Source organism: Patagioenas fasciata, chromosome 1, assembly GCF_037038585.1.
Source record: "Patagioenas fasciata isolate bPatFas1 chromosome 1, bPatFas1.hap1, whole genome shotgun sequence".
NCBI classification, from domain to species: Eukaryota; Metazoa; Chordata; class Aves; order Columbiformes; family Columbidae; genus Patagioenas; species Patagioenas fasciata.
Window position 1 is genome coordinate 15,399,678 of NC_092520.1, and position 15,182 is coordinate 15,414,859.

Genomic DNA, 15,182 nt, shown 5'->3' on the forward strand with positions numbered 1-15,182 from the left:
AAAAGGGACCTTTTAAGACAGGATAGTAAAACACGGTAGTCCTGATATTCCTTTAAGACTTCATCATGTGGTACGACTGGCTGACTTCAAAAAGAAGCCTCAATTCAATTACTTAGTTTTGTGTAACTATATCACTTATTCTCAGGTAGTATATACATCTAAATCTATCATTATTTTGGTGAGAGTCATTCTAGGTGATGACATTTGATATGTATGCTTGTTCAAATTAAGAAGTTTCACATAGGCTTTAGATGAAAACACTGAATGCTTGCTCTGCTGTGACCACTACGTTATATTACATGGGCTGTTGAATGATCAGTAAAGGTAATGTGTAAGCAGGCTATTTATTCTTTTCTAACATGAGGAAGACACAAAAGCAAATTGTTGATGTTTTCTGGATATACTACATTTATTTTAAGTCCTATTAGGAAAAACCAGATCACCCACAGTACACTGTCTCTCCTGACCCCGTTACAGAGATGAAAAAGTAGCGCTTCACCCTGCCCTACAAGTCCCTGGGCAACCCCTTCTTTCTCCCCTTACGTGTCCTGCATCAAAGTGCAAAAGGGTTCACGCATGCATTATTTGGGGGGAGAGAGAGACAAGAGGAGGAGGAAATCACAGAATAGCTCATGTTGGAAGGGACCTTCAAAGGTCATCTACTCAAACCCTCTGCAATGAGCAGGGACATCTTCAACTAGATCAAGTTGCTCAGAGCCCCATCCAGCCTGGCCATGGACACAGTTCCCCACAAGGATGACCTGGAGTTCACCCAGCTTCTTGACCTACCAGTGTTTGCCTTCCAACAAGTCATCTGAAAGGGCAAATTTTTTCACTTCCAGACATAAAGGAGAGGAAACATTTTTCCCCACCTGAGAATGACTGCACTAGATCACCCAAAAAAATGAGCTAGATTTCTACTGTGTTGGGTTGCTATCTGTCAATACTTTCTGACTTCCTCGGGGGAATAAAAGCTAATCCCACAATTTTTGAATGGGAAGAGAAAGGAATTTCATCACTACGAATTTATCTTAAAGAAAGAAAGAAAAGAAAAGAAAAGAAAGAAAGAGAGAAAGAAAGAGAGAAAGAAAGAGAGAAAGAAAGAGAGAGAGAAAGAGAGAAAGAGAGAAAGAGAGAAAGAGAGGAAGGAAGGAAGGAAGGAAGGAAGGAAGGAAGGAAGGAAGGAAGGAAGGAAGGAAGGAAGGAAGGAAGGAAGGAAGGAAGGAAGGAAGGAAGGAAGGAAGGAAGGAAGGAAGGAAGGAAGGAAGGAAGAAAAAGAAAGAAAGAAAGAAAGAAAGAAAGAAAGAAAGAAAGAAAGAAAGAAAGAAAGAAAGAAAGAAAGAAAGAAAGAAAGAAAGAAAGAAAGAAAGAAAGAAAGAAAGAAAAGAAAGCAAGCTAGCAGGTTGCTGACTGAATGTATTATTGCAGCATGAGAAACAGGCTTGCAGTGGCAAAAAATCCATCAGATTTCTAGGTCATATATGGCTTGAATATAAGAAAATTGTCCACGGACTGAGGATACTGAAACCACCCCTTCCACATGGACATAAAATGTAGGAGCTGAAACTGGATCTCCAGAATCAATGTCCAGCATTTCCACCACTGAGTGCCTTTAAATCCTTATTGTTATTTTTTTAATTATTACTGGTTAGGTTGTAATGTGTTTGTGGGTCATTTTTGTTACCTGCTGGTAACTAATCAGCTAAAGGCTGTAACAGAATGAACACAAAACTCTACTAAGGATCTTCCTGTACCTGCACCATTTCTTAAGCTAGACACAGAGCCTAGGAGAATTTTAGGTAAGACAGCAAAGTAAAAGCAAATATCTGCTCTTACTCTTTCATGAGTAACACCATCATATTTACTGGCAGACCATCAGAGAATGGGGGAAATGAAAATGCAGCATTTTTACATTCTTTTTTATGCTGAATACACTAAGGGGAATGATTTTGGTATAATGTAGAAAAGATGCCTGATTGATGTAGGTTATAATTTTAAAACTTTTCGGCTTCTGAGTACACACATACTCACTAATTAACTTGAAAAGCAGTTTATAAGACCAGTTTTGACTCTGCCCATTTAATGAACAAAATCCAATCAACCACCCTGTTAGCGTAAATGGAAAATACTTGTCTGCAAGAATGATAAATAACTGATTGCTATAGTGATTAGCATAGCGTGCCTTCTGGGGAGCTATTTGGCATTCAGCTCTCACCAACACTTTTTAGGGATTGGTAGAAGTTTTGGTGTGCTTTGCATTGGACTTGCAGCTTATTAAACAGGAAGGCATCTTTCTAGATCTGATGGCTGACATTTTCATTTTAAACTTTTACATTTCTGTTTATAAGAAAATGAATCATATTTTTCAAACTGTTGTGGGTGTTTTCACATAAAACGTATGTTTGCCTCATTCAATTAAAAAAATCCAAATTTAATTTTAGTGGTCCCAGATGCTCGAAGCATTATAGCTGAGCTAAACTAGCCTCAGTAAAGCTATTGCTGACTCACAGCTACGCAACCTGGTGACTTCAGAGGCTGTGTGCTCTACTGTAGAATTTTTTAGAGTCTTTGTAGACTTCAACTAACTGGGCTGTAGAAACATCCAGAAATTAAATACATCAGATGATCCTCTGCATTAAAAAAAATGGATGATATTTTGAATACACTTGAGGTAATGTGGAATGCTACTAACAGCACAGAATGTCTACATTTGAAAAACTGGCACTTCAGCTACTCTTTTTAGTTCCTTAGCTTCAGTTCTAGTTAGGACTATGTTTTAGTATATTGGTGCATATTTTTAACATATTCGCTGGTTCAATATCAGAGAAAATTCCCTTCAATAAAAAATAAATCTGGGAGACTTTGCTGGAGGCTGTTGTTCCTGTCACAGAATTGACTGAACTGTGGGCAAAGCTCCTCCTGAACTGCGGGATCTCGGGTCACCATCTCAGGCTGTGTCAATGGAGCTGCACTGTTTCTTCCATCTTGCATCTGTATGGATTCACTTCAGCTCGAAAGAGTTGAGCTGCAAATAAATTATATTTAAATTCTGCAAGTTAATACAAAAATCTTGAATTACCTGATTAGGAAAAACAAACAACTCATATATGCAACTTACTCTATAAATTTAAAGGAGGCACAGCTTCCAGCGAGGCTCAGTGAAAACCAGGAGGAAGGGAAAAGACCTCTCAAGACATCATAGATTCAAAAGCAAAAAAAGAGTTTGAACTGCTCCCTGAGCTCCTAAGGACAGGCACTGAGCTATCATTGAGCTGTCATTCCCAGAAAGCACCCTATATAAATAAAAATATTGCATTCAGTGTTTTCAAAAACTAGGATACCTCCACAGCAGTTCAAAGAATGCAGATAACAAACTGGGATGTCACTGATCACAAATATGATGGAAACAAGAGTGAGAAATGAATGCATTAAAGTATAATAAACTTTGAAAACCCCATTCTTCCAAGGAACATAATTTTAAATATCACAAACTGCATAATACTAGCTGGGAAAAAAAAAAAAAATCCAGTGAAGAAGGAATTAACTTAAATTTGCTGTCTTCCTGGTGAATTTGGAATGTTTCTTGGCCATTCTTCCATTATTAAATACTAATGGAAGACACACAGGATCCCTACTGGGGTTTGCCTGCCAGGTGTCCTGTCCTTGTTGCCTGTACATCTCACTCTAAACCATTAATAATGGGAAGGAGATGACAATAAGAGATTTCCTCAGTTGATGGTCTTTTCCATGCCTGAAGGATGAAGACTTCTTCACCCACCAGTAATTCTGAACTGGTGAAGGCAAAACCCTGACCTTCATTCTGACGCTCAATAATACACTAACCTGAGCAACTGCTGAGGACCAGCTGCTTCCATTTCAGCTTCGTAGCTCCAGCATAGTCTTGCATGGCCTGCTCTGGACATAAAAATTACCCACCCTAAAGCTCACTGCAGAGGTGGGCTGCAAAGGCTTGTGAATATTGAACTTGTTTTGAAGGGTTCAAATTTCAGCACTGAGAATAAACATCTTAGAAGGTTTTATCTCCATTACAACCCTGGAAAATAGATTCAGATGTGTTGCTGGAACAGCAGCTTCCCTGACTGTCCACTGAGTATCTCAGAATGGTCCTTGTGCAACCTAAGCCAACTTTTATACAAGTGTCCAAAACAGTGAGAAGCTGCCACTGAATAAAAAAAAAAAAAAACCTCTCCATATATACACAGAGGCATTCATTACATTTGAAATATTAGTATATTTTAAAGAGTTGAAATTAAAAAAAAGGGCCAGGTTTAATTTTAAAATTGATCCTACAATTTTACTCATTCACCTAAATGAATGCTTAGAAGGAACCCAGAAGAAGTGGCGATGGAAAAGAGTTCATTATATCTGGAGAGTGGAAAAATCCACCAGTGAGATATTATAGTTACCTTAAAGGGAAAAGTCAGCATACCAAGGACAAAACCATGAAAAAGGCTGCATACTGGAATGAAATCTATTACTCATAAAATGGTCTTCTAAAGTGGCCTCCCCATACCAGTAAACATGTGAAATTAATTAAAAATAAAAGAAGGCAGTGTAACATCACATAAAGCTAACAATCTGACACCCATACAGATATGTATGAAACCCGAAAGACTGAAAAGACAATAGAAATAAAGCAAATAATAAAAATTCTTAACCTCCAAAGTTCAAAGAAATATAATTTTCCACTTAAAAAAAAGCCAACAATAAACACTTCCCTTCAGGCTTTCCAAAAATATTATATGCAATTTTCTGAATAATTTAGCGTGTTTCAGGTCAATCAAATTTTCCAAAGTGAAGTTACAGAATAGAGTCTAAAATGTTTGTGGCCCCTTTCATCCTTATTTTTTATGAACCTGTAGCTTTTTATAACACTCATTGACTGAAACATTAAGCTGAAATAATTTATTTGCTCCAATACTCAGTAATAATGTCAGCATGTCTCACACCTTCAGACTGATGCTTCTCTTTAGTACTCAAGTTCAAACTGGGCATATTTGCTATTTTGTTTTTCAGTTGAGCTGTACATATTCTAGCTAAAAAGAGTTTTCTATTCAGTTTTGCAGTGTCTATATTTCAGGTCAATAGTTCTCCCATATCCTACAGCAGCAAAGAAGTGGGATTTTAAACCTTCTTTTTCTTTGATGTAGTGGTTGTATATACAATTCACATTCATTGTTGAGCACACATCCAAGCGTGTACCTGCGTCTGATATCCCAAATAAATATCAGTTGGCATTGTCCTAGGGTTTCAATTACCTCTTCTTGAATTCCTTTAAAACAGCATGGCTTAACGCATGTTGTTACAGTGCCTAATTAAGCAAGAGGTGACTAGGATAGATGGTGACCTTTTACAAGTGATTTCCATGCATAATATTCTGCATGAAATGTGAAAAGCTGACTCCTGAATGAAACCTATCAAAAAGAAAGACTGTTCTTCTTTATACAACCATTCTAGAGTGCTGTGTAAACGACTAGGATCTTTAAGGCAAAATCATAGCGTGTGACATTTCTTTTTCATAACCTTTTCATTCCGTGAAAGTGTGGTTTTAATGGTATAACCCTTGTAAAATACTAATGATTTTGCTGAATGTGACAAAATTTATAAGGCAATATACTCAGCATCATTTATAAGAATACCTATTATAAATGCACTCCAGGTATAGAGAAAAAATTCTACTGGAAAAGTGAAATATTCAAAAAGATATGTGAAATAAGCTGTGATTTGTGTATCACTGCGTTGTGTTATTAACTTGAAAAATAGTTCTACTTCAAAGGAAATGTCAGGGAGCTCTGTAAATTTTTCAAGCCCAATCCTAAGTAACAATGAACCCATTTTAGGCAGAGCTGATTTTTCACACCAAAGAAAATTTTAAATTATCTGTCTCATACTTAGAGCATTTTTCATATTGACCTTGCAAAGATGCAAAGTATATACGTTATAATTGGGTGCAAAGACTTCTGATGCATAAGTAGCAGAAAACAGATTTCTAGCATGCAAAATCAGTTTAAGAGGACGTTTTCTGGTCTTACATATCAGTGTAAAGTTTATTTCCATTTGAAAAAAAAAAAAAAATCCTATTCTTCCCTAAATATTCAAGCTCTGTTGTTTTGTTTTATTGGTTTAACAGATGGAAGGGAGTTGCCTGTGATGATGATAAAAAAATTATTCTGTTTAAGGCAGAAACCTGGAAATTCAATGCACAATTATTTATTTCATGTTTTTCTGTACTTTTTTACCTCTCTTTGAACATGTAACTTTCTGTAACATCAAATTCTGGTTGCAAACGGAGAAGGTATGAAGTGTAGAAATTATATTTATTATATAAAGCACATCAGATTGTAAATTTATGAAAGATTACGGGACAGTCACACTGGGATGTCCTTGATATAGCTCTATATTTCTAAGTGAGTGTCATAGGAAGAACTTCTTTCTTCCCCTGGAGTGAAATTACTAGCTCAATAGAGAGAGCATTGGATGAACCTACGTTCAGCTGTTTTCTTGTAAGAAGACCAAACTGTTACAGTAATATTTTCCACAAGAACACATACAAAGGCAGAGGAGGCAGGAAAGAATTTGCAGGTAGTCACAGAAGAATGTAAAAGCACTTCTCCAGAACTCTGTCATGAAAACAAGGCGGGGGGGGCGAAATAGCATCCTATCCAGGAACTAGCTAAATGTGATTACAGCATAGTCTGTGTAAAATCAAGAATTTTATGTTGTAAGACTCTAAGGTATCCAGGTCACAACCTATTCCCAGGAATCCCAGAGATATTATTGACTGATTAAATAATGGTCTTCTTAAAAATAGTTTTCTTTGTATCACTTTTGCAAAAGAGGAATTGCTTATTATATTTGTCGTGCCTATTGAGAGTTTTAGATTAAAAGTCTAATGTACATTTCTTCATTCCCACAAGTATTGCTGAGTTGTTAATAATCAGCTCCTAACCTGATGTTCATTAGATTTTAGACGCATTGAAATGAGTCATGCCAGTCTCATGCTGTTTAATTTAGATGCACAGTCAGACATTTCTTCATTTTTTTTATTCCATAGCTTTATGCTTATTCAAATCTTTTATTTCATTTCTGCTGCAATTACTTTTGAAGTTAAAAAAATATTTTCATTTTGTTTAGTATAAGGACATTTTTTTTTAATATAACTCTTCAAAACTTACGGTTAGGCCAATTCACAGCTCAAAGTAAAGTAGATTCAATAAAGATCCTATTTTAAAGTTAAGTTTCATTCCAGATATCCAATATAATGAAATGAAAAGATATATTATAGTTCTTAAGAAAATCATTGACAAAATGTAGCAGTTTTAGACCACTGCAAGGTGAGAGTAGCAACTGAGTGTTCGCTTCGATTAGCAGAGGGAGCTGTGAAAGCAAACTACTCAATTAAAATGATTGTTTTCTCAGGGCATGGAAAAACAACAGGGGACACATCAAAAGACTAACAGATGACCTTTTCATTCAATTTAAACTCTTTATAAATTGCAAGAGAATGTTAGGATCATTCTGTCCTTTCCCATCAAAGTTATCACAAATGTTGAAAAGAAGCTTGCTCTGTTTCAATTATAATATCAGTAAAGGGTTGCAAAGACCTTTGTGGTCAGTGCTCTTTTTCCAAGAGGTGGCCCTCATTAAGTGGTAGAATAGCTTCCTGTGTAATTAAACTCTGCCTTGGAAAGATGACTTCTAATTTCCTTTCTGCTATCAGGTATTTCACAATTGTAAAATAAGAGCTTGGTCTTTTTTTTTGTTGCGGTTTGGCCTTGGACATATGGCACAGTGATATCAGGGAATACAGACTTCATCATGAGACACTTCCCCAGGAAGTAGGATCCTACCCTTTGCCCTCGTATGGGTGCTACACTGAACTTAGAGACTTTCTGGAAACTTATTCTACTGATTTTCCATCGCCTCAAACACTCTGTCTGATTCTCATGTTTCTACCTTTTTCTTGTGAACTTCCTCACTTTTTGGAAGTGAACTATTTCAAATCATGAGAAGATCTAATTTTGCAAGGTCTTTTTTCGTTTCTGATCACCTAGGAAGATCAGGCTGCCATTTGCTGGAAAAAAATCCCTGCATAAAGTGTACCATCCATGACACATTTTTACAAAGGAATTAAGCTACTGTTGCATGCTTCAATGTCAATAGTTCAGATAAGAAGAAATAAGTCCTGATGTTAGGCCCTGCCAATAATCAATAATTATTTAAATCAAGTATTTGTGATAACAGGAACTGAAACTGGTATCCCAGATAATCTAAGCATTTCAACATACAGTCATTCCCGCTCCCTGGCAATTAGATCACCTCTCTTTGACTTAGTCAATTTTTGGTATAACCACAACAGCAGAAGAGCCTGACCTCATAGTATCTTATGCCTGAACAATAATGAGGTAAAAATTTGTTGTATCTTAATTGGCAATTTCGTAGGTTGAGTACAAGGGGACCTGAAGGAAATGCAATTTGTGATGTTAGATAAAACAGACAAGAACAAAAAATATTCAGTAATTGGAAGCTGAAGTGAAACGAAAGCAGATTAAGAGCAAGAACCAGCACTAGAACAATTGTTGTCTCATGGACTTTCCACAAAAGAGAAGAAACTTGCTTAGAAGCCTACCTGTAAGTACTCAGTTACAGCTAAAACTTAAGGTTTCTGTGCAGGAAATTCTGGATCAAATATTATGAACGGTTCTCAAAAGGTTAAGATTATGTGGCCATGGTACTCTCATCTGTTACGACAACCCTGTAATCTGACAACCTGTGTAAACCAAGAGAAATTGCAAGAGCCTATTGCCATGTGTAAATCTGTGAGATGAAAGATAAACCCATCAGGTCTCATCACAGACCTGCCTCACAAGCAGGAACAACAGAGCTGTACTGCACCAGACTGAACTTTTAACAATACAACTTTAACAATTTCAGCATTTAAGACTGACTTTATATGTTTCCCTATTCAATTTTGCCTTGTAAACACAGTCAAGTGTTCTAGTTTTTATGTGCAGTATGTTTTAATTACATGGGGAAATTTCTCAGAATACTAACGTATATGATATGTCCAAGGTTCACTATTTAAGGGATGAAAAAGAGCTTTCTCACTAATTAGAACAGCAGGGGAATAACAAATAACTTATCTCAGGGCAGAAAGTAAGAGAAAAATAGTTAGGCATTTTACCCTTCAGAAAGGTTTGCTTAAGCATTTCAAGCCATTCAGTGTTAACAGGTCTCATTTCCCTGATGTAATTAGTAAAGGAAACAACAATTACCTGCAGCTTCACTAAATACATCAGCACTGTTACTCATCACTGCTACTGTTAATCATCAGCACTGCAGAAGATTGTTATGGACCCAGTACAGTTTGAATTCAGTGGCAATGCTTTGCTAAAGAGAGTATTACTCTGCTTTTAAATTTTGTCATTCAAATAGATGAATGTTTTCTGGTTTTTTTCATTTAATAACTGAAAATTATTCTAACTATGAGTGAGTTTTGCAGTCTAATTACGACAAAGCTTTTTCAGAGTACAATAAATTGTCTTATCACAGTATCACAGTATGTTTGGGATTGGAAGGGACCTCGAAAGATCATCTAGTCCAATCCCCCTGCTGGAGCAGGAATGCCTAGGTGAGGTCGCACAGGAATGTGTCCAGGCGGGCTTTGAATGTCTCCAGGGAAGGAGACTCCACAAACCCCCTGGGCAGCCTGTTCGAGTGCTCTGTCACCCTCACTGAGAAGAAGTTTTTTCTCGAATTTAAGTGAAACCTCTTGTGTTCCAGCTTGATCCCATTACCCCTTGTCCTATCATTGGTTGCCACCGAGAAGAGCCTGGCTCCATTCTCATGGCACTCACCCTTTATATATTTATAAACATTAGTAAGGTCACCCCTCAGTCTCCTCTTCTCCAAACTAAAGAAACCCAGCTCCCTCAGCCTTTCTTCATAAGGGAGGTGCTCCACTCCCTTAATCATCTTTGTTGCCCTGCGCTGGACTCTCTCCAGCAGTTCCCTGTCCTTCTGGAACTGAGGGGCCCAGAACTGGATGCAGATGGGATCTCACCAGGGCAGAGTAGAGGGGAAGGAGGACCTCTCTCGATCTACTGATCACCCCTCTTGTAATAGACCCAAGGATGCCATTGGCCTTCCTGGCCACAAGGGCACAGTGCTGGCTCATGGTCATCCTGTTGTCCACCAGGACACCCAGGTCCCTGCTCTCTAATATGTAATTTCCCAACCTATACTGGAACCTGGGGTTGTTCCTGCCCAGATGCAGGACTCTACACTTTCCCTTGTTAAATTCCATCAGATTATCCCCCGCCCAACTCTCCAGCCTGACCAGGTCCCACTGGATGGCAGCACAGCCTTCTGGCGTGTCAGCCACTCCTCCCAGCTTAGTGTCATCATCAAACTTGCTGACAGTACACTCAATTCCCTCGTCCAAATCGTTGATGAATATATTGAATAATATTGGCCCCAGTACTGACCCCTGAGGCACTCCGCTAGATACTGGCCTCCAACTAGACTCCGCACCATTGACCACCACTCTCTGGCTTCTCTCTTTAAGCCAGTTTGCAACCCACCTCACTACTCTATTGTCTAGACCACACCTCCTCAATTTAGCTGTGAGGATGCTGTGGGAGACTGTGTCAAAGGCTTTACTGAAGTCAAAGTAGACCACATCCACCACTCTGCCATCATCCATCCACCTTGTTACATTCTCATAGAAGGCTATGAAGTTGGTCAAGCATGACTTACCCTTGGTAAAGCCATGCTGACTGCCCCTAATGACCCTCTTTTCCCTGATGTGCCTTGAGATGACACCAAGGATAAGCTGTTCCATTACTTTCCCAGGGACAGAGGTGAGGCTGACCGGTCTATAATTACCCGGGTCCTCCTTCTTGCCCTTTTTGAAGACTGGAGTGACATTTGCTTTCCTCCAATCCTCGGGCACCTCTCCTGTTTCCAAGACTTGGCAAAAATGATGGAAAGCAGTCTAGCAATGACTTCAGCCAGCTCCCTCAGCACCCGCGGATGCATCCCATCTGGACCCATGGATTTATGGATGTCCAGACTATTTAATTGCTCCCTAACCCAGTCCTCATCGACTAAAGCAAACTCCTCCATTGACCTGGCTTCCTCCAGGGTCTCAGGGGTACAGGGCTCCCCAGGACAGCCTCCAGCAGAGTAGACAGAGACAAAGAAGGCATTCAGCAATTCTGCCTTCTCTGTGTCTTCCGCCACCAGGGCACCCACCTCATTCATCAGTGGGCCTACATTGCCTCTGGTATTAGTTTTATCTGCTATGTATTTGAAAAAGTTCTTTTTGCTGTCCTTGACACCAGCTGTAATTCTAAGGAGGCCTTGGCTATCCTAGCTGCCTTCCTACATCCTCTAACAGCAGCTTTATATTCCTCCCAAGTGGCCAGCCCCTGCTTCCATGACCTGTAAACTCTCCTCTTCTGCTTGAGCATACGCAGCAGATCCCTATTCAACCACACAGGCCTCCTGGCTCCCTTCCTCGACTTCCTACGTGTGGGGATGCTCTGATCCTGAGCATGGAAGAAGCAATCTCTGAATGTGATCCAGCTCTCTTGGGCCCCTTTTCCTTCAAGCAGTCTTGCCCATGGGATTTCCCCCAGCAGTTGCTTGAAAAGGCCGAAGTTAGCCCTGCTAAAGTCCAGGGTTGCAATTCTACTTGCTATTCTGTTCCTGCCACACGAGATGCTGAACTCCACCATCTCGTGGTCACTGCAACCCAGGCAGCCCTCAACCTTTACTGCTTCGACCAGACCCTCTTTGTTAGTGAGGATGAGATCCAGCAGCGCACCTCTCCTGGTCGGCTCCTCCACCATCTGCATGAGGAAGTTATCATCAATGCACTGGAGGAACCTCCTGGGCTGTGGCTGGCTGGCTGAATGGTCCTTCCAGCAAACATCAGGGAAGTTAAAATCACCCACAACAACCAGGGCCTGTGACTGTGAGGCCACTCTCAGCTGCGCATAGAAGGCCTCATCAACTTCCTCAGCCTGATCTGGTGGCCTATAATAGACAGCTCTTGATTGCATTCATGTCATGTAACCCAGACCCACCAGCAACATAATACTAGTACTTATAGTTGTCAAACTCCAAATTTAATATCACTTAAAGAAATCTGGACCCAGCAGAGTATTAACTTTCTTTGCCAGGAGATAGCCTCTCACACAGCAATTTCCATTCTAAGCTGGCTGGGAGCCTCTGTCTCATCCTGGTCTTGGCTTTTTAATATTCTACCTAGACTACAATAAAGCAATATACATGGCATGAAATTCTCACTCCTTCAGAGAAAACATCTGAAATGTTATTATACTTTCATAAAAGGTTTCCCTAGAATCTCAGGTTGACTTTCACCTTTTTGGTCTTTATTTTCAAGATGGTTGTTCACCTGGATACACTCTGTACATATATATAGTTATGTTAAAAAAGTCATTCAACACTTCCGAAGGAAAAATAGTAGTGAACAGCTGTATTTCTCAGGAGAAAAATAAAACAAAACAAAACAAAAACACACACACACAAAAAAAAAAAAAAAAAAAAAAACACAACAACAACCAATACCTTTCTATCATAAAAGTAGAACTCTTTGCTCATGACAGACATCCTCTGAGAATTTTCTGAGAGAGGGATTGAAATTCTACAAGAACTGAAGCACAGGTAACCTAACAATCTCAGTTCTAATTACACATTTCTTACCTACTTTCATAAGAATAAACTCAGAGCAGCTTAGCTTAGTGTATACCAACTGTTCCTACTCTTAAGTGTAAGCATACCATATTTTCCTCTGACCCTATTCCCAGGGCATGTAACACATTGTTATATAATAACTACTGGCATTAGTTTTGTAGCACAGTAGTATCACTGGTTTCTGTTCTGCAGTCTTTCAGCTATCCAAGAAAGATTCCCCAAGTTCCATCTGTAAGGTTTTTGAAACGTTTTGCAACAACTACTTTGTAATTTTTTTAAATATTAAAAATTAATTAGTGGCTCTAATTGCATTGTATCATGATGTTTTGATCTTTTTTTCCCTCCAGTCAGAATCTTCCAGGATTTTGTGACAGACGAGTAAAGATGCCAACCATTGTCTTGCCCGTGTTTAATTAGAACACAGCAACACAAAAATGTTTTGTTGCTGTCCAGGAGGCAGAAAGCCAAGCAACACCCGGCTAACCAGCAGCCTGGAAGTCAGAGGAAACGTCTCTCCTCAATTGAACTGTTTCACATTTATTTGTTTTTGTTACCCAAGTGTCAAAGAACAACCAAGAACAAGGTTTCACTTTACAAGGCCTCTGTGCAAACAATAGAGTAAGATTCATTACGTATCCAAAGAGTTTGGAAATTGAATAAGAGTGCACAGTCCCAAGTACCATGCTTTGAAAGATGGAGATATTTTCTTTTGGATCTGGCCTCCAAGTAATGTAAATACCATTTTCATGTAAATTAATAGAAACTGAGGAAAGAAAATGAAGCTAGCATAATATAAGCAGTTATCTCTAAAGTGAATGTCTTCAGGTATGAGGAGCTGTTTAAAAAACAAACATAAATCACAAATAAATAGAAGAAAAAATTAAATCGGCTTTCAGAATTTTTCTCAGTATACTCAGCTGCAAAGTGGCAGGACATCCCAATCCAAGTAAACAATTTAAACTGCTTCAAAATAATAACACATCATTTTAAAACCCATCCTTTATTCAGCAGAAGCTCATTTACTAGATTTATGAAAAGGAATATTTCACAAACCCCAGTCATTCAACAAATATTATTTACTCTGTTTATTCCCACTGTATTTTAAGGTTATTCAACTGGCAGTTGCTAAGGGAACAGCCTTCATTTATTTCAAGTTTTACCAGAACTAGAATACCATTATGCAAGAGATAAGTCTGTAAAAGTAACATTAGATCTAAATAAATGAGCAAAATGTATATGTATGTATGAGCACACACAAGCTCAGAGGTGATGGGTTGGTGGTATTAGCTCAAATGAGTTTAAACAGCTTGATTTTTTTTAACTACCAAATTTTCTCATCTGTCTCTTAAAAAAAAAAAAAAAAAAAAAAAAAAACGCCTATGAGAATATTCTCAAAGAGTTTTCAGCTTTTTCTATAAATGTCATCAACTGCAAACAGTTACATGTTACACCACTGATAGGGAATATAGGTTCCCTTTTGCTAAAGAAATCATTTCAGCTAAAGAAGTTTTGAAATCAGCGGGTGATGATGTTGTGTCACACATTCAAAAGGTAGCCTGGGCTAACATGAAAGCTAAGCTTTTGAAGGACGAACTTACCAGCCGTACACTAGTGGGAGAGTCAAACCTCCTGCATATCCCACTGTTGTTAATGGAAAAATTACACCTCAAGACAGAAAAGGCATTCTAATGAATGTTCAGACAAAGTCTTTGTCTTTCTCCTCTCAACAGGCTAGACATCTTGAAGTAAATCAGAAGACTTGAAAACTTTTCTCTGGATCCTTTACATCTTTTCTTTGGGACTTGGCACCCCAACAGGCAGTGAGGATTACCGCTTGAAGCAGCTCCTATAAGCACTTGTTCTGACCAGTACACTAGGCAAAACATGCTTCCTAATGGCTCCCAGAAATCACTGTAGAGGAGAATTTCCCTCTTGAAAAAGTGGCTGGATTTGCCAGGGAGAGCAAGAACCCTGGCAAACCACATGGATAAACTAAACCCAACAGGGTGAGTGTTACGACTGTGCTATTCCACAGTGCACTGGTGTCTTCCAGTTTTGTTTTAGGAAGGAATTCTCACAAACAAAGAGGATAACCATTCTCTTTTCCTGCCATGTACAGCATATTAATACAAAACTGACACAAAGCAGCCTGTACTACCTATTTGCTCTCTAAATCTCTTTGTCCTTTCCTAAGCTCTACAAAGAGCAAATTTGTAGCAGGCCCAAGACAACCTGGTAGATAAATGGTGTCACAATACCCAAAGGTGAGCTGCATTCTTAGTAGAAAGATTTCCTTCAGTTAAAGCTACAGTTTCTTTCAGACCATGAGCCAAATTCTGAGATCTTTATTCGCACTGTGCAAGTTCTCCATTTCTGCTAACACTACGTTGGAGTCCAGGTTTCCTGGGAAAAGAGCTTGTGTAGTAGTGGAAAATACA